Consider the following 24197-nt stretch of genomic DNA (forward strand, 5'->3'; position numbering starts at 1 on the left):
CATGTATGAAGATTTACTATCTCCAGTGATAAACACAACAGAGGTCAGGTTAGCATGGATCTTGCTAATTAATTAAATAGAGGCGAATTTGCCATGGTGGAGGCAGCTTGGATCTCACTTCCAGTCTTCTGTTCTTCTGTGGAGTACATCAGTCTAATTAGGGGGGGGAAAAGACCCTTTCCGGATATATTGGCTGTCAGAGCAGGAAAGAAAGAGTTATGTTCCATTGCTCCAGGAGGTGCTGTGGATATCTCTGCGAGGAGCACAGGGAGGGAAGCTCAGAGCTCAGAGCTCTCCCTGCAATATTAATGAATATTGAATTTCATACCGTTTCACACTTGTGAGAATCAGACCAGCTACCTGTTGCCCTGTAGAGGAAAGTCAATACCAGCAGGCCCTGGAATCACAAAGGGAAAGTGAGTAGTTTCCTACACATCCACTGCTGGTCAAACCGTTCCTTCCCTGAATGAGATACATTTCCATTTCATTTAATGTCGGTACTTTTTTCTTTCTTTTTTTTCTCTTCTTGTGTAGTACCTTCTTCCCCGCAGGTGTCTGGAGTTGGGAGGCGACAGTGGTTTTGTGTCTTTCCGCTTTTACGAGCCGTACGCAGCTGAAGCTCAGGATGTGAGACAGCACACAAGAACACAGGGCCGTAATGCTGCTGCCAGGCACAGACAATTTCTCTTGGCAACTATTCTTTGCTCCTCATCCAAAAACATGCATAGCAGGTCCCCCAGAACAATGCAAATGTAATGTCAATCTGACCATCTCAAGAACAGTGCTTTCGCTGACCTGCCACTCAGTGTGAAGTACTTTTTGCCTCTTCTGCTGAGGACAGAGCTCTGCTCCTCACCAGCTGACCTGAGGAGCCCCTGCCCCCCTCATGCTGTGCGTGGGGCTGTGTACCAGGCAGTCCTGAAGACAGAGTGGCTGCTCTTAATTGCAGCCTCACCGCTGGTTGGTGTTGTTGTGCGTCTCTGTTTACGCCATGGCTCTGGAGCATCCACACGGTGGCGACGGCCTCATTGTTCAGCTCGCAGCGTTGTGCAATCCCCCGAGCGAGCAGCTCCTTTTCTCTCACGAGTCCATCTGTTTGTTTGTTTGTTTCACTTCCTGAACTCGCAAACGCACAACAAAAAACATCTACAGAAACCAAAGCAGAACGAAGCAGTACAGTCGTTTTTCCATTTTTAACAAAAATGTAATTATTTGTTTGTATACCTGACTAACGGATTGCATTTCAAGTAAAGTCAAAGCTCGTAATGGCAGTTTCGTTATTGATCCGTTTGATTGATTGACATCAGATGACAATGGCCTGTTTTTTTTCTAAACGTTTGTGGTCAAATCTTCTTCTGCTCCGGAGGACATTATTGTAACTCAGTTTTGTTTTTCCCTTGGACATAAATGTGTCCTTAAATAGACCTATTTTATTTTTGTTCTTTTGGTCATTCTCTTTCATTGTCTCATCATCGATGCCCTTAAACTTTGGGGATTTTTCCCTGCGTTAGGAGCTTTAGAGAATGAAACTGTTACTTCCATCTCACCTGGAATAGATCAGAACTATTCTGGCAGGTACAGCGCTTCTCATCTCCATGTAGGTATCTAGTAATTATATTAATGTAAATGAATTAAATTGCTAAAACTTGCAAATGGCTGGAATGGATTTCTACTGGGATTCAAGGTGTTTTTTTTAATTTACAAAAAGAAGAAAACCAAAAAAGTCAACATTGATCATAATTTCTTGTATAATTGTATCGTAGATCAACGGTGTTGTGTACGTTTCCCATACAATCTCAGCAGAGTCCAAGGCTTTCATGCCGTTAAACCCACAAACTTAAATGAATAATGACGGGATCAGTCTTCTGAAACCGCACGTCAGATTAATTATGCAAATTTGGCTGGAAGTCAGTGGATGAATAATCACTAAATACTGCACAGCACTGCATCCCTGTACTGTACGTAGAGGGATAATACCCTCACAAATCCAAAATTGATACACAACATGAATAAGTGCCAAGTTAAAAAAGAAAAGTGAAAACAATGCAGGCACATTTTTAAAACTCAGTATGCCGTTTCTGTACGTTTCATTCCTTCAGGAACAAATGAAACAGCCCAGAGTCATGACAGAGGAAACTTGAGGGCCTTGTCCAGCTTGTCTTTCCAAATTAGCTCCCCGTTCGTCTTTAAAAATAAATTTGAAAAAACCCCATTCTTCCTGTTATTTATTTTTTCTGGAGTGAGGTCATGCTGCCAGCTTAACCACATCTACTGAATTTCCAAATTCAAAAAGAACTGAGACCTCCGCAGTGCAGGGGAAGACGTTCAAGCTGATTTGTGTGCCTGTGTTATAGGATTTTTAACTGTTTTATTGTGTAGAGAGCACACTGTGTTAATGGGGCTATTACACAGTCATTGCCACTAGATAGCAATCTTGAGCTATCTTGAGTATACAGTAAAAGTGATCCTTTTGTCTCGTCCTCTCTGTTTGGTCTCTAGGAAGGTACTACAGTACATGAAGAACCTAGATTATAGACTGCACCAAATGTCAAGTTCATGCGCTTTTTTCATGTGCAGTTTACTTAGTTTCTGTAACATCCACTTGTTGTATTCAACGGTATGTTGGTGAATCCCCACCAGGCACAAGCGGTAGAGATCCAGTAGGCACTGCTGCCTGCTGGACAGCTTTGTTAACAGGAAAGGTTAACACGCATTTCAGAAAGGGCCGATTCTCGAGTGTGCTGAGAAACTTTAAGAAAAGCCTGGGTGAAATTTCTGTAGCAATTATAATTAGGCTCTGCAAACCTCTGAGCTTCCACATGGCCAACTGATCTGTGCTGACCGGCTTTACCTTCTGTTTCAGTGCTAGTAGTGACGAAACAGGAAAAACATAGTGTTTCCTGCTGTTTTTTTGCATTACGCTTTTAATGCCTGTTTGACTTATGGAGGTTCTCATGTCCTACTACATTATTATATGCAAAATAGTTTGATTTCTAATTCAGCTTATAGAATTTTCTTCCTCAAGCCCTGTAGTTTATACTGAGAACTATTGTATTAATTTTTTTTTTATTTTTAATTATGAAACAGAAAAGTGTAAGAAGCTTTGGTACAGTAAGTTGCAATGTACACGTTGTGGGCGTTCATCAGATAGATCTGTAAACTGATCAGTTTAGTTAAATTGTTTCTCTTCTTCGCAACTAAGTTTGTATTTGTAATTTAAGAATTTGATAAATTCATTATGTGTCAAACAGATTTATTCACTGGTATCAGCAATTGGAGCTATTTTAGACAGGGAAGTGGAGGCTCAGTACTACTATTTTCCCACAAGTGTAATTCTTGAGCGAGATCTCTAGAAATGAAAGAGATCCTGTAAATCTCATTGTTGTGGTCTCATGTCCCGGCCTCATACCACATGAGAATTCTCGCTCTGAAGCAAGAACAGTGTGCACAGTGTCCTCACTGGAGGAGCCAGAGGTCTGAACTGTTACCACTGTATCCAGTGCCCTAGAAACAAGAGTGTCAACACAAAGCAGCCATCATGCCTAGACTCCAGTAAAGTCATGTAAGGGCTACAGGGCAACCAGGCCCTGAAGCACTGCTGTTGACGGCTGATGTCATCGTATTTCTAGGGACACTGACACCTGATGACCTCCGTCCCTCTGCTGCCATGACAGTGCTGCTCTACAATGTATAAACAGCACTTAAAAAAAACAAAAGGTATGAACATTTTGAATTGCATTTAGGTCTTAATTTGAATGCATTCATCCCTTACTCATGTCCTCCCCTCAAAACTCTAGGGATGAAACATAGGAAAAAAAAGTATAAAAAATTCACCCCCCGGACATTTTAAAGTTCCCGCTCTTTGTGTTTGTTTCCCTTTGTGTGGGTTTTGTTTTGGAAGACAAGTGTGTTGAAAACATGATGTTGCTAATTCTGAAACCTAGAAATCAGCCTGGTACAGGTTTTTATCTGCTTTTAGATGGCCATTTTGCAAACACATTTTATATAGAATTACATGTGTTGTCATTTGCCCTGCTTTTTTATTCTATTGCCATTCACATGATCATACATCCATGTTAGCATGTGTATCTCCTTTCCCCCATGCTACCCCATGTGTTAAGATGAGAGCTACATTACGTGTAAGAAGAGCTGTTTCATATTTCCTGTTTGATTTTAGTTTTTCCCTTCTCTGGGTGATCGTTCAGTTCAAAGACACTTTCAAAGTACTGTTTTTGTCCCTGGCATTTTCAAATCCTACTTCTTTGTGGCTGCTTCTTCCTCCTTGCAGAACAGCTCCTCATGAAGAATACTCAAGGTTCTGAATGGGAGCCTCACTGCACTCTTCCAGTGGCCCTTTGTGTTACCTCTGACCTCTGAGGTCAAAGAGTGGAGTCCACCTAAGGCCATTTCCCACAAACCAAATAATCATTGCAACAAGCTGCAACTTTTTGTATGTTCTGTTTAAAGCCATAGGACAAAAAATGATCAACTTATTGTACTTTTACTGAACCTTTATTGTCACAAAACCACACTGTTGTGCTGTTTGGGTTGACTAGGAGCGTATACAGTGATTTGTTTACTGTAGCAATCGTTTGTAACAGAAGTTAGTTTTATTGTTGTTTTTATCATTGTTTTGCGGTGTTTCTCCATTGACCTGTGAAAGCAGCTGAATCCTTGTGGTTGGTACAATACAGCCAACGAGCAGAAGCCTCCTAACTCTTAAGCTGCAAGCAAAATTTCCTTTCAAATTCGATTTAGTGGTGATTAAAATGAAGTGATTTTCGCCATTAAAAGAAGCTGAATTGCTGTCACAGCTGGCTGGCTGGCAGCATCAGGTTCAAGCCAGGTTCCTGCAGTTGCTACTTTCAAGTCATGCCCTTGTAGATCACTGTAAGTGTATTATCGGTAGTTTTTCCCAACGTAATGACAGCAAGATTGACTGTAGCTTATGGCTCTATTTGTATTGCCTTCTAGAGTAGCAGTAGAACCCAGTTTTGTCTGTCCTGTCACAGTGTATCCTGAACCCACTGCAGAGATTTAATATCAGCTCACCTTGTTTCTGGAATTGCTTTCTTGCAGGACAGGTTTGAAGGTTTTGTAGATTTTTTATAGTATTTAGATCTTACAGGCTTCCAGCAACTGAAAACAATTGTGCTAAAGCAGCATTTGAAAAATGCTATTGGTACAATATATTCTTTTAAAGGTTTGCAAAATCCCAATCAAAATATCTCTCTATATCTCTATGATCTGTCACACATGCAGTAAGAATAATGTGTGAATTATTTACAGTGGATTTTTTGCAACTGACACAGAAAAGACCTCTTTACTCTGCTGTCTTGTATGTCATCCACTGTTTCCTGGTCTTTATGGTTTTGTAGGACAGTAGTACATTATAGTATTGTAGTTTTCTTTCAAACTGATGCCCAGTGTCCTGCTAATTAGTGCTTTGGGGGAGATATAATGTATCATTGCACATTTTAAGGTCTCAGATTTCCTTATGGCTGAAATGTGTTTGTTTTTGAATGCAACAGTGAATTATTTGAAATAAGGAATAAGGAAGGCCTCTTTCTCTCCGATAATTCTGCAGGTGGAGTTTAGTAAGTACCAGAATATGTGGCTACTTAAGTGTCCTTCAAAAATGTCATTGGTTTATGTGATTCTCATCACCGGCAGATGTATTTCAAGCTAGAGACACAGCCGAAAAGAATCGTTTTTAATCTTCTCGATCAACTTTTTTTACCAGTATCCTTGGCTTGCTATCAAAGGAAGCAGATGGCAACTTTTCTGTTTTTCTTCTTTGGGGGGTGCAGTGTGCCAGTGGAAGCTGCAGCTTTCATTTGCAATCTGGCTCTGGAGCAAAGAACATATTGAGTGCAGCAGGCTGGGATGTTACCTGTCCAGACATGAGAGAAACAGGTGAGGTCTCTCCCAATGGCTCAGCAGGAGGTGGGACTAATTCTTTGACATCCCCCCCCCCTCCCCCAGCCATCACCTCCCCTCTACACCTGTCACACAAAAACCTGGAATCTTCCCTGCATTGTGGGTGCAGCAGGGCCACCCCCACCCCAGATCGCTATTAGCAACCTCAGCCGTGTAAACTATGTCCCCCATATTTTAGGACCAGCTGTCTACAGGGTCCCAGCTCTACAGAGGCATCGCAAGGGAGACTGCTCTGGCCTCGCGATTGGACCTCGTCCAGCCTGGCTGATGACCACCTAAACAATTTCTGACCTCATCCTGCAAGGAAACTGTAAAACGTTGTCCTTTCAAATTGGAAAAAGAATCCATCTTAATGGGTGATTGTATTTCTGTTTCATTCCGTTACCAAATGCCATCCTTGAGCTGTGTGTATTGACATACTGTAGTTAGGCAGTCTGGTGGACGGGAGGTTATCACACTTTGAGCTCGCTGTAGGAGAAATCCACATGAAATGATAGGACAGGACCACCTCTGTTGCACTCTGCACAGGCAGTCCAGTGAGTGTCACTTCTTCTGCTGTTTATACAGATGAATACGATCTAATCCATCACCTGCAGAACCTAGGAAGCTCCTTATAGTCATTTTGTATTTACCTTCCGTGACAGAGCAGTCAGGGAGTGTCGGTGGCCCAATCTAGAGTTGTCATCATCATTGACATGAAAATGTTGCTGTCTGCTTGCTGTATGTTCACTTCCATCTTCCTCCAGTTTAAGCTTCATTGTAGTTTAATATGAAGTAGAGACATGCCTTGTAGTGTCACTTGTTGAGTTATGCTCCACACAAAACAGCAGCAGCAACATTAGGAAATGCAACCATAATCATAAAACAGCAGTGTTGCAATATGAGTTCTTTTGGAAATAAGTAAAAAAGTTCTTGGAGTCGCTTTGAATCTTTAGGGAAATTTTATGTGAAATCTTGCTCATGTATTATTAGTATTTGATAATAGTCCATATTAACAGGGCTTTTAATCTGTAACCATGTGAATGGACTGTCTAGCTACTTTATTTATAAAACATAATTTAAAAGGCAAAGTTACACATACTTTGCCAATTACAAACCATCTGACTTAAATACAGAAGGAAGTCTTTAACCTTTCCTAGTTTTAGATATTTGTAGATTTCTGCCTACCCATTTCTGTCTGCAGTAATTGCATTACTTCTGTACTTCAACCTATTGACCAGCAGGTGTCACAATATACAGGGCTAAAAGCTTCAGGAGAGCCATATACTAAACATGAGGTCACAGTTATTTCTCCTGAAACATTCAACAACCCCCACCCCACCCATAATAAGTTATTGCAGCTCTGTTACCTTTATTTTATATATTATATACTCCCTGAAATTCATACATCTTTTGCTAATGTAGTAAACATAACGCAAAAATGTTTTATACAGAGAGAAGGACAATAGAGTGTTTTTCCCATTCACATTTTTGGTAAACAGTCTGCATATTTCACGAAAGATGTTGAGAGAGCAAATGTTCACTGAATCAATCATCAACTGAAGTCCCATCTTTAAAATTGTACAATATATGTTTTTATCATTTATATTTGAATTTAACCTGTGATTTAATCAACAACCTCATTTCATTCCAGAGTGTCAGCTTAGTTTTTGGTGCAGACATACCTTAAGTTAAGTTAAAAGATGGATTAAACAATTTGGTATTGTAAATTGTTGGTTCTGGTGTTTTGCAACATCACAGCCATCTGCTGTTATATAGTAAACTGGATATGAATTAGTTGCTTGTGCTTAGTTTCAGTGATAGATTCAAAAATCGGTATAGTCGTGCAATGTGGTTCTCCAAGAACTGGCTATGAAATTGGCGAGCAGAGCAGAGCAGTGGCTCTGTGGCTCAGGATCTGCGCCTGTGGATGGTTGCCGGTTCGTATCCCGCGGCCGACAGAGGAATCCTACTCCATTGGGCCTCTGAGCAAGGCCCTTAACCCCAACTGCTCCAGGGGCGCCATATAAATGGCTGACCCCAAGCTTCTCTCCCTGTCTCTGTGTGTCTCAGAGAGCAAACTGGGGTCTGCGAAAAAGACAAACTCCTAATGCAAGAAATTGTATATGGCCAATAAAGTGATCTTAAAAAAAATCTTGTTTTGGAACAGTGCTTGTAGATATTGATTTATATAATTTCTGCACAAGCCATGCGGTCGTTCCCTCATACTGTTCTGCAGATGGATCAGCGGATTTCCAAGACCCCCAGAATTCCTAGAAAATCTTTGCGTTGAGATTTCAGCTGCACTCAGCATTGCACACTGACGTCTTGTGTAATATCATGTAACACCAAAATACACCGTTGTGTTGCAATCGCATTATCCAATTAACACATCGACTCAAAGCCTTTAGAAATTTTTCACAAATGTCACTCAAAACCTGCTAGAAATCAGTAAACCATTATTTTCAGTTGGCAACAAATCTTTTCAGCCTGAGTCAGTGTCCACAGAGTAAGAAATCACCAGCAATTAATTCAGTCTGTTCCCTAGGATCTCCAGCTGTGTTGGTGCATACAGGAATTGTTTCTTACATTTTAGCAGTGGAAGTGTCATACAGCAAAATATTTATGAGTTAAATTCACACATTGTTTAATTTTAATTTTAAGTGCCTAATACAGTAGGATTGGCTTATGGAGATAAATTAATATATCATATTTTTAAAAAATGTCTTGAAAGGAATTGGGGTACAAGGGGAATTGGGGTACAGCCAAGCAGACATTGCTTCAATGTGAGGTTTGTGCAGATCCGCAACCTCTCACTAGTAACAGTCTATTACCACCTAAAATAGTGGACTATTTTAAGAGCCCTTGGGACAGAATTCATAGAGTTTTACGCCAGTGTTAGATTTTTTTTTTAAGGGGGCAAAACAAAAGACAAAGCAAAACAATGTAACCTATTAAGCTGGGAAACTTGAAATGAACAAATGGAAAATTTTGTTCAAGCCGTGTTTTGGTATTTAAAAGCATGTTGGTATTAAAAGCAGCCCTGAGAACCATGGGCTGGACCCCACGGCTGGTGGACTAAGAGCTTGAGAATTTTGTGGTTCAGATCCTGACTCATGAAGCTCAAGACAAATAAAAAAAAAACTATAAAACTAAGAGGGGGGTGGGGGGGGCTTTAGTTATTTGCCTTTTTTCTAAATGTGGCACCAGTCTCTGCTGGCATCAACAATGAGCTGCTTTTGGCACTGACTGGCACAGTCCGTGGGCATTGTGTTTGTCATTGCTTGCCTACGGCAGAGGTTCACACTGCGTGAAGGAACAGTAAATGCTTTCCCACTTCAAAGAGCAATTGGGGATTTTTAAAGGTGACACCCGAGCAAGTGATTCCACAAGTTCTATGGCATACAGACTTCAAATCCACGTTGCTAGTCATTATATATACAACAAACCTTTTTAGTTATTAGTTCTTAGTTATTTTTAGTTATTTCCGAGATACAAGTGGGGTCAGAGAATGGGCTCGCCAGAGAACTGGGGGATTCATCACTATTGCACTCCAGCAACCTCAGGATAGTCTACCCTTCCCCCTCTTCACTCTCGCATTGCGACTGGTCTAATTCAAGCATCCCAATGGAGAAGGTTCAGAAAGGGAAATGCCTCCTCATTTCATTTCTTCTTATAGTTGATGCTTATGCCTTTGGGCCAGGGCCAGTGAGGTCTGAGTTTGAGGGTGTGGATTTTAAGATGTTGTGCAACACCCACCCGCCACGCAAGGGGAACCCCAGTTTCACGAGCCCGTTACGTCATCACCTGTCTGCGGCGAGTACTTCATTGTTTTTCTGTTTTGTTTTATGTGGTGGGGCACTGAAGTGTCTGAAAGGTTTTTAAGCGTTCATGTTTGGAAGCTGTTCCATTCTGTTGCCGTCTCCCCAGGCAGGAGGGGCTGCAGTTTGCTCATGGTAAGGCTTGTTTTGCACGCAAGCGAGCGAGCAAGACAGGTCTTCAGGCGTGCGCGGCTGACAGGGGAGAGACTCGGGGGTATGGGGGTGGGCGAACATCGTCCTGCCAGCTCAGCGTCCTCTTTCTCAACACCTCGGCCCCTTCGGCGCTGCTCTGATGGAGGGCTGGAAGGTGGAGAGTGATGTGTGCAGAGGGGTTAGTTCTGAAAAGTGTGGCGTGCATCAGTTGAGAAACCGGGCTCGCGACCGTTCTCCTCAAGCTGGCAGACTCTCCCCCATTTACCACCAGACAACCATGACAAGGCACAGCAGGCTGGAGAGCTGTGCTGAGAGAAGTACGTCAAATATTAACCTTTTCAATACCGCTGCTCAACAACGGTCACTGTCAATCTGTTGTTCCACTGCAAAGGAGAATTTTAAGTGACTGGTGTACGCCAACAATATTTTTTAAGAGTATGCCAGGGACTCTGACCACTAAATCCCAGACCAGCAGTGGCTCGCTGTGTTTTAATAGAGTGTACAGGTAATGGGTTTCATCACCAAAATGTGACTCAGATTTACAGCCACTTGTCAATCTGCTGTTTACAAGGGCTCAGTTGAAACACAAGACTCTAGAGTTCTGTTGCACGTAGCAATTCCTTGTCATTTTTTCCCTTGCCCTCAAGTCATGACAGATACTTAACCATAAAATTATGGATGGCATAATGGATCCTCCAGCAATGGTATAAACCATTACCCTTAAATCCGTTAAAGAAAACAGCAGTGTAAGTCTTGTGCTTTCAAATTCTGTTTAATTTTTTTGTACACTTAGACACACAATCACCAATTTAGTGTGCACCTTCAGTATTAGTATTATTGATCTCCATGGTGTTCGACATTTCAGTCTAAGAAACTGGGCAAATAAGGTACCTGTTGGACTCTGCCCAGCAGTCCTGGCAAATGTGTTGATGTCATGTAACTTTAATGAATCCCAGTCCCTTTGGGGACCACTCAGAACAAACCTGCGAGTAAGCCACAATATTTTCTCTTTCCCACTGTGCTCCAGCCTCGAGGAATTAGGAATGCTACAAATTGAGCATTCCAAGACCTTGACAAAAGAAAGGAAAGCACAATCTCAATTATTGCACCTTCCCTCTGGATGAGTAGCTGAGTGTATGTCGCATAAACAGTCTCCAGCTGAGAACAATGGTCTCTGTCAGCCTCACCCTACAAGCTCAAAAACCTCCTTCTTTTTGTCTTTTTTTTTGCCTGCCACCTGTTAGGCCTTTTTCAAAGCCCTGGTTTTACCAGAATTCCTGCCCCCCAATGTCTTCAGACGCCAGGGGCTGGAGGGAGGAAGACTGCCTTGGGCCTTTCTTCCCTGTTAACACCTGGAGAATGTGGTGGAGCTGCCTTTACATTTTGCAGATGGGCCTCACTCTCAGTTCCCTCCCTCTGCAGGCTTTCCAGTTCAGGAGCAAAAGGCTTTCCTAATGCTCACTCTCTTTACCTCTGATTTCTGAATGAGAACCTTTCTGAGCCTTTTGAATGAGACAATTCCACAGTCTTCTGGGTCATGGGTGATGTAGTGCATCACAATTCAGCATTTAGAATGGCTGTCAGTTTCTGTCTGAGCAGGATGAAGAAAACTACTTGATGCTGATCAAGCTGAACATTCACAGTGCATAGTTGCTGTACAGTAATGCATTAATATTGTTGTAATCATGCCTTTAGTGTATGACTGTGAGACTGTACTTAGAATCACACAGTGGGCAGTTCTCAAGCCGTGAACGAGACAGATATTTAAAGCTGGTGACCTCGTGGTTTCTGGTTTGTCTTATCACTTTCAGCCATCTAATAATTCTGAGAAGGTGGAAATTACCCCAGTCGCCCCCCCCCCTCCTTACGATCACAACATCTACAATAAACGCCACAGTTCATGTACAGTGTGCAGGAAGTTATTAACTGTAAAAGATCAAAGGCACTGGACAGGATAAACATTCCTCCCTGTAACGGGCTCCTCCAGGCAACAGGCAGCTTCCTCTTTTATAGACTTCCACCCAAGTGCACACATTGTCACCACATGAGGCGAGACGGGGGCAGTAAGACCTCGGTTATTCAGGGTGGGGGTATTAGTTTACCCCAAGGGGGGTAAACTGGGGGGGTGGGGCAATGGCAACATGGACAAATATTATGAAGCTAAAAGTCACAAAGTGCTCAAATGCACAGTTAAAGTCAAGCATGGTTTTAAGCCCTGGCATGGTTTCATCTTACATAAAGATTGAAGAGTGAAGTTTTCTTTTTCAAAATGTGAAGGAATCGTGCACATGTACACATCATGCAGCCTAAGGTCCTGTTTAATATTTTTGAGGCTCTGTGACTACAGGCAGTCTTCGTGACAACAAGCAATTGCACTCTTTTCAGTGTAACAAAAGTGTCATCAAACAGTTGTCGTAACCCTTGCAATACCTGAATTTCTGCTTCGCCTACCTTTTGCAAGAGAAAAGAGCAGATTAAAAAAAATATAAAACACCCATCAGGGTGTTTGAAGTTAAAGTTAACTTCAGTTTTAATGATTAATAGATTGTAAGTCAGGATCTTTTTTAAATGCTTGAATGTTTGCACGACACCATAAAAACGTCATGCCATGATTATAATCCAGACTTTTAAGATCCTCCTTGATTGATAACGTGTGTGGCATATCGTCACTGTAAAACATGTGGGATAAATGCTATGATAATGATGTGATGTTGTCTTGATGATGAGAGGATTGTTTTTGAGCTGTCAGAGAGATGTGATGTCTCATATTTAGCATTTTCTTCGTTGAATGTGGATTCACAGATTAGCTAAACAAATGCTGTTCCAATTTAGAGGTCATGTAAAGGACACCATTGTAACAGACAAAAATGGTTTTAAGAATAGATTTCAGGCCAGGACATCCCAAGTCCAGAAGAGTCTGTAGAGGTCTCTTCTAATTGATGACTGCAGGAACTGACCACAGGATAATGAAGAAATTAATTCATTCCAGTCTCTGTTGTCTAAAGTGTCTGTCAGCCCTGAAGTACAGAGTGCTTTGCCTTCACTTTCGCTTTCTGGAAGTGCTGTGATTGAGTAGTGTCGCAAGGGCCTATGCTGATAAAAGATTCAAGAAAATACCATGCAGCATACTCATTTCACACATGGTTTTGTTGTTGCAACGCAGCTGGCTGGTTAATTCAGCGCCATTAGGAGTTTATTATAAGGCCAGCTGCAGCTGTTTATGGGATAAAAATGCAAGGAGTGTACCTTGAATTAGGGTGATGTCAACCAGATTGAATACAAATAATAACACAGACCTTTCCTCACAGTAGGAGCCACTGCAGGTGTCTGTCTGCGTGTTTTTACAAATCGGGGATCAGGGCTGACAGCATGTTGCTTCACACACATGAAGTCGTTCGTTTGCACAGATCGGATATGTTGTCGAACCTTCATATGGAGGTATGGTATGTCGTCGACTTCTTTTCAATTGACTTAACTTTGACCTATTTTTTTAAACTTGCATGCGGAATGAACTGTTTTTTAATGAATAGGAAAACCTCAAATTTCCTTAAAATTAAGTGAGGAAAAGATGAGACTTACTGGATGTGGAATATTTCTTCCAAAGGCTTTTTACTAAAGTTTCACTCCCTGTGCTGTGGTTTCAGTGCTTCAAGCTCCTGTATAAACTATGTGGTGAATGATGAACTTTATCTTGCTTTTTCCGTGTCTCTCTTACTGCAAGCTATTACATTTTTTGTGTGGAATGTGTAATAAAACTACTGAAATACCTCTTATCAGTGCTGATAAGCCCAAAGCACCAGAAGAATAGATAGATGCATGTTTCCTACCATGTGTGTCCTACCTCTACGGAATTTCTCTAACATTTCTATTTCCCTTGATATATTTTTGAATAAAACATCTTTTTGAAAAGATGCAGGACGTTTTAAGAGACGAGAAACTTGTGGCTGTTTTCGCTCCAGGCTGAGCCCTAGTCTGTGTCTCTCACACTTCCGTCGTTTCACTCCCCTTATTTGGGAGCTGCTGGGATCTGCGGGAGATGTAGAGGAGGGCTCCGCATGTTTCAGCGGGCGCTTACTTCAGTGCGTGGGAGGAATGTTGGGTGCTGGGTGCCGTAGTCCCTACTTCTTGGGCGAGGAGACCCACATGCGGTAGCAATCAGATTGGGGTCACCGCCGGCGGGGGAAGGAGCCAGAACAAGTGGGGCTGCAACGGGAGTGATTGTGAGAGGGGACCACCAGGGGGGGTCTCCTCGCCCCCTCCTTCCCTCCACCCCTCCCTGCCTCCTAACCACAGGGAAGTCGACAGTGGGAACCACCGCCAGACAACCTCAAAAATGGAGCCGATAACAATCTGCTCTCCAGATTACAGCACTGCCTACACTTTGGTATACAAGCAATCAGGCTGATTTTAACCCTGCCCGGCCCACACAGGCGTTTACTGGGAGGTAAAGAAAAAGAGAACACTGTTTTTTTTTTTTAAACAGTGTCCATCATCACATATGCGAAAATGACAGGCATGTCCGTGTGGCTGCTTGCCCCCCTTCCTGGTGGCCTCGTGGCCCCGTACCTGAGCTGGAGTGAGCGGCCGGGCCCTGCCACAGACCCGGTAGCTTCTCGGGGGGGGGCTCTGTGCGGCCTCCGTCTACCTCCGTGGGACTACAGACGCTCCCTTCCCAGCCTCGGAAGGAAAAAACAGAAGAAAACGGAAAATCATCAAAGAGAGCTGTGCCTTTCAACTCCTCTGTAAAGCAACAAAACAAATAAAAGAAGGCTTTTTTTCACTGCTCACACATATTAAACTTTAAAAGATGACGGCATTTTTAGACCACACTGCGACTTCAAATGAAACAAGTGTGGTGTTGGGGAGTGACTGATTTTAGCAACGACCTCCGATCTTTGTTTAGTGTAGGTTTCCATAACAGTCTATACGCAGTCTATTAACATGTAATTAATTCAGTTAGAAGTGGTTATAAAGTCTTATGTAGTCAGGAATAGGATTTTATTTCTAACATCAACATAATCTGGAGTAGGGGTTGGTTATTATCACTTGTGTGGAACCCTATGCTCGCTATCTAAATATGTTTCATTTGTTAATTAATTGCAATCTGTAATCTCAGTTGGTCTTCAGCCCTGCTTCTAGAAAGCTTCAGTTCTTTAGGTTTTCTCGGTGCCTTCAAGCAGTGACTGAAGATCATATATTTACATGTGCTCATTAGGCCAGCAGTGGGTTCAGTTAAGTAATTGAGAGCTGGGTTTGAAAAAGAACACTCTGCTGCTCTCTAGGACTGAGGCTGGAAACCCCTCGGTTGCTCAGTGTCCTCCTCCTCTCCCTCGGTCCTCGTCCCTCGCTGCCTGCCTTCGCCCGCCTCACTCCAGGCCTCCTGGCAGGGCTGCTCCCCAGATAACGTTCTGCTGAAAGATACACCTAGGAATCCAGTTACAGCGGCTCCAGCAAAGGGCAGAGGCAAAACAAAAAAGACATGATATTGTGCGGCGATTGAGTTACATTCCTTCTGGGGACCGGGGCGATGTAAACATTTATTCGCAACATAAGAAACAGAAGATTAAATCTAATCCTTTAACCTCTGAAGTGTTCGCCTGTGGCTCTTTCAGCTGCCAAGGGAGTTGAACATGAGGTGGTGTGGAATCTTGGAAACTAATATTAACCTCTTTCTCTCTCTCCCTCTTCTTGTTGATGGGTTTTGGCATTCCCTTAAGTTTTTTTCATGTTCCGATGCCTTTTGAAGTCTTTTTTTTTTTTCCGTTTCCTCCCTCAGTGCAAGTGAGTTACCGAGAAAAGCGCAGAGACAGCAGCAGGGCGTTAGACCTGCTCACTGGGGGTTGTCGTTGTCGTGTTCTTCTTCTTGGTCGTAACACGTCTTTTGCAGATGGGTGCCTCTTCGTCAGCATCTCCTCATGTGTGAGTTACCGTCTGCACTGTAGGCTACCCGTGCCGCTGTTGACGAGTGAGCAGGTTTAGTGAGAAAGTGCTGGTTAATTCACGCTCCTCTACTTCGGCATGTGTGTGAAAATAAGAAGTACCCTGCTCTCCGCCCTCTGCTTAGTTTGCACAGTTCCTGATTTTGGTGCTTGCTTTGATGCTGTGAAGACACCTTTTATGTAAGGCCCTTAGCCTATGTGCAGTCCGACTCTCAGTGGAATCAAACGAATGCTATCAGGCTCTCTCGGTCCCACCAGTTTACCATGCAGGGCCGAGACGTGACGTAGCAGGACAAAGTCCTGGTGTATGAAGTCACACCTGACCCTGTGGCAACATTCCAGAGGCCTTTAATGAAATACGTGTGAGTGCATTACGTCTGAGAAAAGAAGAACTTAAAACTATGCCTAAAGGAGAAAATCTCAGCCCGTTTTGTCATATTAATATCTCTGTCCCTGCCACCACTCCCACCCCTCACTTGAATGAGGGGTGAGAGTGGTGAATTTGGGATTTTTTTTGCTCATGAATTGCAACTTTTTTTTTACATATGAAGTATCTCTTCCTTTCTTAGAATTAATTTTATTGCACAACCTTAAAGGCAAATGACAGCATCACAGAATAAATGTTGAGGTCTCTATTCCAAAGGAGGTTCCCCAGATAGGTTGATAAACCCAAGCAAAAAAGCAAAGCATGAAAAGTAATTGCGCCAGACGCGCCTATGTACATCTCTGCTTCGGCTTTAGTAACACGCTGCAGATTGTATGGTTATTTAAAAAAAAACAATGAAATCCAATGAGTCCTTTCCAAAAACAACAGTGTTGAAATTTAATTAGGGTCAGTGATTAGCTTTACTGTGTAGACTTTTAAACGCTTTGTAGTATTTAATGGACCCAGTTCGGATTTTTTTAAAATCAATATCCATGAAGCAGAAGGAGAAAAGATTACCTTAATCACTTCGAGGTAATGGATGGCAGATCAGAGAGCCGGGGACCTGAAAGAGACAATTACCCGCAATTTGGGCCGATGATGGCGGGCGAACTGGGGTTTAATAAGCGCCGCGATGGGCACATCGCCTCGCTGAGGCCAGGGTCTCCGATGACAAGGAGAAGAGCCGACTGGGGAGGGCAGCAGTTGGGGCGAGGCGGCCATGACTGGGAGATCACAGGCAGGAGAGCTGTGCACAAAGCAAGGACAGTGGCCTCCCGAGATCATCCCCCTACCCCTCGCGTGTTTTAATTGAAGACTTCAGGGCTAGCCAGCACACCGCCCACTGCCCTAGGGAGCCCCAGCAGTTTAAGGTATGCAATATGCAACACTTGACTTGACCATAGCTTTGAAGCTTCACAAACCTTCACAATCTATATTTGTAGCAAGAGGAGTTCAAGAGGCTTTTTAACTCCTGGGAGTCTGAATTCTCCACCACAATCCTGGTCTCTTGCTACCTTCTGACTCGAGGTTTTAAGGCAGTGATCAAGTCATCGAAAAGTGCCATTTACTTGGTATGGCTTGGTTTTCCACTTCGGATCCGTTTTTTTTAAATGTCCTTATTTCACAGCTGTCCCGTTTTCTTCAACGTACATTTTAGCTCTGTTCCCCACCCGTTGAGCTTTGGAATTTATAAACACATACACATAAACTACAATTGTGAAATTCATTCAAAACCTTTTTTGGTCCTTTCGGAAAAACACAACTTAGCTAGTTCAATGGGGCCTAATTAAACAGTTTCTTTCCACAGAGACAAGGGCTAATGGGAACTTCAGAATGTTACATTTCCACTCACAACCCTGCCACAAAACCCCCACCCCTGCATTGTACGTCCTTAGTACTGAATGCGCTGAGTGGCTGGAGATGAACTAATAGTGCAGAACATCCTTGTTGCCCTTTTATATGGAATGTCTGGTGTAACACATAACACTGCTTCCACATGGTTCGGCTGGAGATAAACAGTTCCATTCACAGATTGGTTACAAATTAGGCTCATTTGGAATGATTATCAGAGAAATTCACATCTGGCTTCCAGCAAGGTCCACAGTTCCTTTCTCTGCATGCCATTAAAAACCATTTAATCTGATAGAATCATTTGTCTTTGTGTCTGGGCCCGGCAATGTCAAGGGCAGATCCCAGCCTCCTGATTGGCCACGGGGCCGGCTGACATCATGCGGGGTGAGAGGTGAGGCCGGGGCAGGCCTTGCAGGTTCCAAGTTGGATGCCAAATTCGGTCTTGAAAGATGCCAGGTGCGAACGGCTCGCCTTGTTGTTCTTGGGCTGTTTGAGGCCGGACATCTGTGTGGGACGATTAGCCCAGGCTCTGGAATGGATTCAAGCTGAATTTTGGCTCAGAACTCCGTTTAAACAAGAGGGTAATTTAAAAAAAAACACAAGAGGGCTAAAATCTAACCTTACGTCTGCTAGTCAAATGGAGGCTTTGGCCCGGGTTAGTCGACGATTTCGCAACCATGTGAAAATTACACTTTTTTTTTTAAAGAAACGCAAAATCTAATCTTCCAGCGTTTACAGAATTGGGAATTCTGCTCGTTCACGCCTTTAACACTTAAAATGCCACACCCACATGACTCTTCTGTGCTATGTAAATGATTTGCATTGTGCGCTTCAACTTGACAAAAACCCCTCTGTACAAGAAAGTGTGATGCTGATCCAGTGAACTTGGAGGAAGCCGATGGTCTGGGAAATGAGAACTAAGCTGGTTCTTATAGCGATATGGGAGCTTTGTATTGCAGTGATCCTTATTGACGATTTATGATAGTAAAAATGTTTGTAAACGTGCTGAGGCATCCTTCCCGCAGTTTGTCTGGTTTTCTGCGGAAGGGACTGTTACTTATCCTCCTGTGTCTTTACCCTGTCCTTCACTAGGCTGGACCCGGTGACTGAACCTCCCACAAGAGTCGCTTTCATCCAGCAGCTCTGCAGAGGTCAGTCTGTTATTACCACACCCAGCACAAAGGTCCGAGCCATTGCTAAATACCAGCTTGTTTCCTTATCGCCCCCCCCTTGCACGCAGTGTGGGGTGACCAGGGATTAGAAGACACAGGTGGGCTTCGATGTCTTTGAAATGCAGGCCCACCACACTGAGGCTTCACTCCAAGCCCCTGACCCCCGGGACCCCCCTACCACTGAGACTGGAGGGGGGTCTCTGGGTTCAGGATCGAAAGGGGCGCGTTTTCTATTTATAGGGCCCACTGTCAACGTGGACACCTTGCGAGCTCTGGCCAAGGTTAGAGTTCATGCTCCGAAAATCGACGGTCTCCTTTGCCATCCTTAATTGGCTGTTTATTTTTAGTCTAAAAAGGCAACCTGAGCTATTTAAGGAAACTGCAGAGGTTGACTGTTAATTATAACAGAACTGACTGGCTTTTTTTTTAACCCCTCCCAATTGCAGCCAGATGTTCCCAGACAAGGGGGTCTGCTGCTTCCCACCTCTGCTATCTCTCACAAGTGTTGTGCTGTCTGCGTGTGTGTGTGGCTGGCCAGATGTGCATGGTAGGTTGACCTAAGTGGTCTCTCTCACTCCCCTTCTGGCTTTGTGTACCACCAAGCCACAGACATGGTTAGCGTGTAGGTTTAGTCTGAGTCCTCCAGATAGTATTTGTGGCTTATTTAATGTTCTTGTAACATGAAAGAAGAGGGGACTGAGTAAATAGCTCTGCTCTATTTCTCCTACAGTATTTTGTGAAAGAGGGGATGTTTGTCATAATGAAACATCCCGTAGTTAGTACCTTGCCTTGACAGACAGATTTTTCAACAGCTAAAATGGTCCGACAGTCAATTTTAAAATGCAAGGAAGAAAGAAACATTTAGAATGTGCTCTGTTTATTTCTTAATTTTTTCCTTAAATAGCCCTAATTTTGTAATGATCCGACCTTTGACCTGAACCGTCCTCTTTGTAGTCCATTGTTCTGAATGTAGTCCTTGATTAAAGGTGGCAGATCTCAAGCTGTTGCTCATTCCCCTCGTATAGTCTTAGGAAAAGACAAAAATTTGCTGCTTTCAGCATCATATTTTAATAGCAGTTTCCAATAGAGAATTGTTTTGCATGTGAAATTCTTAACATAGGAAGCACACATGTATACAACTATTTACACAGATTATCTGTCCATCAGTTTTTCAAACCCTCCACTTGAAAGCCTGGAACTGTCTATCAGAACGAAGTAGGAACATGCAGACTTCCTGCTGCAGTCTTGAGGCCTAGCAAAGGTTCAGTAGCTTTAGGTACAGAAGCTGGACTGTCGAGGTCATAAATCCTTGCAAGCTGACGAGCCACAGATATGGCAGACGTCTCTGTGAGTTTCTCCCTTCACGATTTTGTTGTCAGCAATTTGACTCGATTGCATTATTGCTCTCCAGAGTGTTGGACTCGCTTGAATATCTCTCTGGACTGGCTCATGGGCTGTGTAATGAATGATTTGGTGGTGCTGGCGGGGGGGGGAGACAGAAGGGATAGTACAAGACCAGAATGATCACCCGAGCCATCGCTGGGGAATTTCAGATCGGTTTAGGTTAAACCGTTTAGGGGTGACTAAGTAATTGGTTGATTTGGACTTATTTTGTGGTCAGCAGCAGAGGCAGGTTGAAATAAAACAGTTAAGCCCGCCGAGTTCTGGGAGTGGACGGGTGCCTGATTGAGAAAGGAAGCAGGCCCGGGATTAGTGCTGGTGTGCTGCTGGGCTTATCTGTGGGGCTCTGTTTAGTCTAAGGAGGCATTAAGGGTGTTAATGTCACCTGGTCAGACAATTAAAAATCTACCCGCAGAAGCCAGGACAGGATGCAGACTCAGGTCAGCAGGGAAGTGTGTCCACATGGGTTTTCATTTCTGTCCATCATCGTTTCTGCCCGTCTTCATTTTTGTATATACCAAGCTCCCTGCGTGTCTGTGTATCGTCCCACCTTGTGTGTACTTGTGTTGTGTGATCTGATTTACTCTGCGTTTCAGATGAAGAAACGGAAACAGATCTATGAAATGTTGTGCTTTCTTTGTGATATTAGACATTTCATGGAATGTCGGTGAACTGTTGATCCAGTCTGGTCGTTGGAGAGGTAGGAGGTTCTGTGCAGTGGCCCATAGTCTGCCCAGCCTTGCTCTGGCTGAAGTCTGGTTGATGGAATCGAGTTTCTGTTGCAGCACCAAGCTCATTAGCACCACTGATGATTAATTTCCTAATTAAGTGCTTCGGATACTCTCTGCAATCAGTTTGTGCTTCATTCGGTGCCAAGGCAATAAAAATATGATTTGTCATCTCTGCCATCAAAGAGGACAGGGCAGTTGAGGTAGGGTTACTTGCTCAAACACACATCTTGGACTTGTTTCTCTCTGCTTGTCAGATAGCCAGCAATACCTTGGACTGTTAGTTCAGCTATTACAAAATAAACCTCTGCACTTTGCAAAAATAAAACCGAACCAATCCTTTTGGAAACAGGGATGTTGTTCTTATGTGCAATTTTCTAGACATTTTGGGTGCTGTGTTTTAAAGCTCAATCTAAGTAGCCCTGCAGCATATGCAGCTGGAATAGTGTGAGGAATGTCTGATGTATCTCATCACGTCTGACTTCAAAATCTTAACTTTTCGAAAAGTGTTTCAATCCCTTTTCTGCCCGTTGCCTATCCCTGTGGCTCCCCAGTAATCAGAGAAGGAATCTTGACAGAATTATTTGATTACTATCTGGGGTAAGTAAGACAAGATAAATGTGTTTTAGCACAGAGCTCATTACTAGAGGTCTCCTTGTGTGTTGACTTTATTTTACGTCACACTTTTAAAGGAAATTATCTCACGGTGCTATAGTTGTCAGGTTATTTCCGGTATGCAATTCAAAATTATTTTTCAGTTGAACTTTCAGTTAATGTTATTTATGATTAACTGTGTATCAAAGCAGTAGGTTGAATTCCTTTTTAAATGTTACTTGAGGAGCAGCATGGTGTGGTAGTGGTCAGCAAAGCCACCAATTAGGTGTTCGAATCTGGCCCACAGAGCCTTCTGTATGCAGGTTGCACTGGTTTCTACCTTCAAAGCCCATGCTAGCTGAACTGATGTTGCTGGAGTTTGCAGGTGTGTACCCTATGATGGACTGGCATCCTGTCCATCCTGTCCACTCCTGCTTCTGGGGTTGGGTTTGACATTGCTGTTCCAGGAATGAGCAGCTTTTGTGATGCTGGTTATACGGCGGTGATTTGAGGAAACTCATAAGCGCACGCCGCTCTTTTGTTAATACCGACTGCCTCTATATGGAACCAGAGAGGAAATTTTGCTTTTCGGTAAAAAGCAACTTCTCTCTGTCAGTGAAAGGGAGAGAATTAAAAACCGATTGGGAGGCACTGAGGAACAGAGGAAGACACAGTAATGATAGTCATCTGCAGTGTAAACACTTCTAACGGAAGCGTGCTAAGCTTACAGTGTTCCCTCAACCCCCAATAACCTTCCCCCTCCTTCTTTCTGTCTATCTGTGCCTCTCTTAACATACACAAAAATACTTTATGATCTTTCAAAGCCTGAGTCATTCATTAACCCCTTTCTTGACAGCTTAATATAGGTGTTCCAAGCTGTCGTCCTTTGATTTCTGAGCTGATGGCCTGCTGAAGGCCTGTTATTACCCTGTCCCAGGCTGCAGTGGAAATCGCTGATGGAGCCCAGACTTCCCAGGGCCTGAGTGCCCCGCAGTCTCCACCCCACGATCCAGTGGGCCTCTCTGATCAGGACCGCCGCACGAAAACGGGACCTTTCAGTGACTGTCAAAGTACAACGTCACCCTTTTCTTGAAGCGGCACCAGGAAGAGAAGCAGTCTTGCTAAAGCAATTAGGTGACCCTAAACATACCCCCTACCAAAGCCCCCGACATCAGCAGGTAAAATGACTCTTTATGTTTTCATTTTCTCTCTTAGTCGTTTTGATCATTTTAAGAAAGTCCCAGTGAAAGAAAAGAGAGCAGTGTATTGGTTTCATCTGGAATGACGTTGGATGCCAATGACAATTACCGTGGCAAGCCTCATTTGAGCCCTTTATTTTTTATTAGTATAATGCCAAAGGAGCATTGTTTCCTTGTCTAGTAATATTTTTTTGCAAGTAGACTTTTTCCATGACTAATCACGTAAATTCGACAGTTACATTGGGGAGTAGGTGATCAGATTGGATAGCTTTCCAAAAGTTGTGCTTTTGAAGCTTTTTCAGTGAGTGAAAGATTGAGGGTCTCGTGAATGAAGCACAGGTCAGCACAGCTAGTCTGTGAGCACCTTATTAATCTACAGTGCATTTGAATAAAAGACGAGGGAATCAAGCTATGCTGTCTGCACACCAGAGCTGTTTCCAATATTAAAATGGCCCAGGGAGACCCAATAGTTCAGCATAATGACTATTATTATATAAGACATTCTTATAAGCATGTTATGCATGGCCTTCTTATTCATTATGGAGGTGATGTTTCCTAGGCTCGTAATTGTCCAGCTAGGATCAGCAAAAAAAAAAAAGTGAATTTCCAGTGTCCCTGCAGTCAGTGTCACCACTGGTGAAGAAAGACGAGTGTGGCCAGCAGCCTGTGTGTAGTAACCAAGGCTCCTTGTCCTCCAAAGCAGCATATTCTGCCTATTCATTTTTACTTCTTTGCACTTGGCATTGCTTCACTATGAGATAATAAAACTGTCATGATGTCATTATTAACATCCCCACTGAGAGTTCTGCGGGCCCCTTGCCTGAGACCAAGCAGAGCCTTGCCTCAGGTCTGTTCCAGTCCGGTCTCAGAGTGGGGGTGTTTATTTCTCTTTCTCTTAGAGTTTTTTTTATAAGCAGCTTGAATGGATTACCATTTGCCATTGGCCAATAACCATTTCTGAAAAATTCATAATGCTGTTTATACTGAAAATTGCAAATGCACAGTTATAAACCATTTGCTAAGGAGGCCAGTATAAAATTCTTGATCTTAGAATTTGAAATAAAAAATGATGAACACCTTAAGATTTGACAGACATAGGACACTGCCAGCCTCTTTCTCATTCAAGCCTTTGCCCAGCCTGATGTCATAAAGACATAAACTGTGTTACTCAAGAAAGAACGAGATTGATTTGATCAATAGTTTACTTTATCATTTGTCAATGGTTCTATTCCTCAGTACAAAACCACTCTCCAGTTGAAATTGAACAAACTGATGGAGCTGCCTGACAATCCATATGAAAAGATTGTGTCACAGTTTTCCGATATTATTTCTGAGCTAGAGGCCAAAACATTAATATAAGAGTATTAAGGTCACATTATTTTCAATCCCTTTTGGTTTTGTAGACATAAAAGTTGCTTAGTGGCAGACTGGAATATTTACACTAATCAGAGTAAAAAGGTTCATTGTGGAAATTTAGTATAATGTTGCTGTTGC

At 43.0% G+C, this 24197-nt stretch overlaps 1 long non-coding RNA gene across 1 annotated transcript in view; it reads left to right on the top strand.

Moving 5' to 3' along the window:
* The window catches only part of LOC148638783 (uncharacterized), a 102240-nt gene that overhangs the window by 64239 nt on the left and 13804 nt on the right, over positions 1-24197 (top strand). The window lies entirely within an intron of this gene.

Source organism: Lepisosteus platostomus, chromosome 28, assembly GCF_059453375.1.
Source record: "Lepisosteus platostomus isolate fLepPlt1 chromosome 28, fLepPlt1.hap1, whole genome shotgun sequence".
Classification (NCBI taxonomy): domain Eukaryota; kingdom Metazoa; phylum Chordata; class Actinopteri; order Semionotiformes; family Lepisosteidae; genus Lepisosteus; species Lepisosteus platostomus.